A 4093-nucleotide genomic window follows, 5' to 3' on the forward strand; every position below is an offset into this window, starting at 1 on the left:
CCCATTGCCTGGGAATTTGTGGCACTTTAGCCCATTGGTTTGCATCAAAGACTTGGCATATATGCCAAGCAACTCTTTTAGATGTTGGGAAGATATAAGACTCTGAAATCTACTCTTTCATTCTCTCCACCCCCGATGTCATTCAACCCAAATGTCATTTATTCTGTGAATCTATGTTTTCATTCTGAGGGATACATTATTTTGTAACTAAACCCACAGGGAATAACTCTATAGCTGTTAAAGGTTTTCCTAATGGTCTGTACTTGTCAATATAAGGGGAATGATTAGAATGGCTAGAATGGCATTCTGAATAGTCCTAAAAGAGATATTTTTAGATCCACACAAAGTATTGGACCAAAACCTATTCTTTAGATTTCTTTAATGTTAAACCAATAATTAATTTAAGACAATATTAATTGTGTACAGTTTTTTCCTAGAAATTTGTCCATTTATTAGCATAAAATTATTCATAATATTCTTTTATTTTTTAAAATAGTTTTAGTATTACAGTAACATTATCATTTTCATTTTTTATATTGGTAATTAATGACTTCTATCTTATTTTTATCAATCAGTGTTTCCTGTTTTCAATTCTATTAGTATTTTTAAGAAATAATTAATTTTGTTTTTGTTCAATTTCTCTATTGCATGTTTGTTTTCTATTTCATTAATTCCTGCTGTCATCTCATGATTTCTTTTTTCTACTGTCTTTGGGATTCATTTGTTATTCTGTATGAGACTGACAAAACAAATTTATAATTCTGAGCACTGAGAAGTTCCCATTTTATCTCTAGTAATGCTTCTTACTTTAAAGGATACTTTTACTGATTTCTTTGGTTTATGGTTTGCAAGATGTAATGTTTCCATCCATAACTTTTGAATTTTCTTATATTTAAAGTGTAACTCTTGGACCAGTGCAGGTGCCTTTGGCTGAGATGGTAGAGGAGAAGGAGTAATTGAGCCAGGTAGAGCATAGAGTACTGTTTTTCTCCCCAGCATTTGGATATAAAGATTATGGTGCAGAATGAAACTGTACTCGATTCCTCCAGCTGCTCCCCTTCCCCTGACCCAACAAAATTCACCAGCCACCGGAGTATGCCGTCACTATCAATATGAGCGCTAGGAAGATGGCGCACCTGGCAATGTTCCGAGAAGGGGCAGTGGCATTGGCACCACCTCTGCCTTCACCTCAGCAGGTGTGGGCATTGGGGGTCATGCCACACCTGCCAAGGAGCCACCGCCCCCTGCAGCCTCTTCCAAGTCGTGACCACAGCCTCTGTCTCCACAAAGCCTCAACTTCATTTTACAGCCTCTTGCACCAGATGGAACTCAGATGAAAAAGAAAAGTGGCTTGCAGATAATTGGTGATACTCTGGCCCAGATTTCTGCACACATCACTCAAACAACAGTATAGCAGAGGATACTGAGAACTCTGATGATGTGGATGAATCTCACACGGAGGATGTCTTCCTCCAAGATCCTTGATGTGTCACTTGCTGGGGCTAGTGGGACTAGCCTGACTTAGGGCAGCTTCTCAGAAGAGATTCTGAAAAATTTTTAGGGAGCTGAGATATGTGGGGCCATCTTTCCTAACAGACCCAACTTCTTCAGATTCATCTGCCTCACCTTCCAGCATGGAATGTTGTGACCAATGGCATTGCCCACCACCACCACCACCACCATGGTCATAATATCCTGCCCATGCTGGTGTGGCTGGTGGATCCATCCCTGGAGGGCCACCTGCCAGCCCCGTAGCCAGAAAATTCTCTACCACTGGAAGCTCAGACAGTGTTATACCAGCTGCACCAACTTCTGCTTTATCACTGGGTATCATCATCTGCATTTGTAATGACTAATATCTGTGCTTCGAGTACTCCTGGAAGTTAAGGTACACATTTTGTTTCTAACACTAACATGGTGAATAATGTTAATCTTCCAGCCCTGGGTGGTTTTAATCCCAACGTGGCCAGCAGCATGCTTGGGAATGCTTACGTAAATACAAGCAATATTCCCAGTACTGCTAGAGGTAGTGGTGGGCTGAGAGCTAGTGTTAATGTGAATATCTTGAGTGGCATGGGCAATGGGACTGTTTCCTCCTACCCTATTGGTAATTGTCCTAATGCAGCTGCTGAGATGACTGAGAGACCTATTTCCAGTCAGCAGCCAACCAATGTACATTTAAAATGCTTCGTGACAAAAACCACACCTAAAGAAATCTTAAGAATTTGGCACACTTCGTTTCTCTGTGTAATCTGCTATTTTCTAGCTGCTGAATATCCTGAAGTAAATCCATGTCTGCCAAATTGTTTTGACTGAGCTAGTTGAATTCTTTGAAAACTGATCAGTTCTAGCTAATGATGTGACTTTCCCAGTAGGGGTTTCTGCCTATTACCTGAATAGTAGTTATATACATATGTTTCTGTGCATGTTCTCCACACAGTTATAAGGTGTCACTGTATTTAATCATTGCACATGTCAGCTTTCAATAAAGCATATAAAATGTTTTTTTGAAAGTACAGTCTGTATTATTTAGTAGTAGGCATTTTAGGTAACCATGTTTTCAGTTTTCATGTTTCACAAGTGATGAACTCTGTCCAATTGAATAGATGCTGCAGGTTAATTCCGAACTAGACCTGTTGCAGAGAATGGAGTTAACTTGGCAAATAAAACGTAGTGGGTTTTTCATATATTCTCTGTCACGTTGAGGAAGTTTCCTTCTATTCCTATCTTTTGAAGTGATATAATGCTTCAGTTTAGTGACTTGATCAATCAAGATGATCATTTGGGTTTTCCTCTTTGATTTGTTGATGTGGTGCATTACATTGATTGATTTTCTTGTGTTGAACCACCATTGCATACCTGGAATGAAATCCATTTGGTCATGGTGTACGATTCTTTTAATGTGCTTCTCAATTAAATTTGCAAGTATTTTGTTGAAGAAAAGAAAACTGTAACTCTTGTAAGAAGCATATGGTTGTTGCTTTATTAAAAATCCAGTCTGACCCCAGATCTATGGTCAATTGATTTTTGACAAGTCCCCCAAAATCCACTGATCTGGGACAGAGTAGTTTCTTCAACAAATGGGCTCAGAGAACTGGATATCTATATCCAAAAGAATGAAAGATAACCCCTACTTCACATCCTATACAAAAATTAACTCAAAGTGGATCAAAGGCTTAAGTACAAGAGCCAGTTACCATAAATCTTCTAGAAGAAAATAAAGGGAAATATCTTCAAACTTAGTAATAGAAGGTAGCTTCTTAGACCTTACACCCAAAGCACAAGCAACAAAAGAAAAAATAGGTAAATGGGAACTCCTTAAAATCCAGTGCTTCTGTGTCTCAAAAGACTTTGTCAAAAAGGTGAAGAGGCAGCTAACTCAACTGGAGAAAATATGTGGATACCATATATTTGATAAGGCTTTGATATCCAGTATATATAAAGAAATCCTACAACTCAACAACAAAAGAACAAACAGCCCAAGTATAAAGTGGGCAAAAGATATGAATAGACATTTTTCTGAAGAGGAAATACAAATGCCTAAAAATGATGTTAATCTTCATTAGCTATTAGGGAAATGGAAATCAATACCAAAATGAGATATCATCTCACACCTATAAGAATGGCTGCCATTAAAGAACCAAGAAACTACAAATGTTGGTGAGGTTGTGGAGAAACTGGAACACTTACTGCTGGTGGGAATGTATAATGATATAACTGCTGTAGGAGACAGTTCGGTAGTTCCTCAGAAAACTAAATACCGAGTTACCCTAGAACCTGGCAATTCCACTGCTAGGTATATATGCAATAGATCTGAAAGCAGTGACATGAACAGACATTTGCTCACATAGCAGCAATATTCACAATTTCCAAAAGACGGAAACAATTCAAGCGTCCATCAACAGATGAATGTATAAACAAAATGTGGTATATCTATTTGATGGAATATTATGCAACAGTAAGAAGGAATGAGATCCTGAAGCATGTGACCACGTGGATGAACCTTGAGGATATAATGCTGAGAGAAATAAAACACATATGAAAAGAGAGATATTGTATGATTTCACTAATATGAACCTCCTAAAAAATGTAA

General features: G+C 38.0%; 1 pseudogene; it reads left to right on the plus strand.

The window, feature by feature from the left end:
* Window positions 1–1112: 1112 nt before the first annotated feature.
* Window positions 1113–2316, plus strand: LOC119522750 (annotated as a pseudogene).
* Window positions 2317–4093: the final 1777 nt, after the last annotated feature.

Source organism: Choloepus didactylus, chromosome 1 (assembly GCF_015220235.1).
Source record: "Choloepus didactylus isolate mChoDid1 chromosome 1, mChoDid1.pri, whole genome shotgun sequence".
NCBI classification, from domain to species: domain Eukaryota; kingdom Metazoa; phylum Chordata; class Mammalia; order Pilosa; family Megalonychidae; genus Choloepus; species Choloepus didactylus.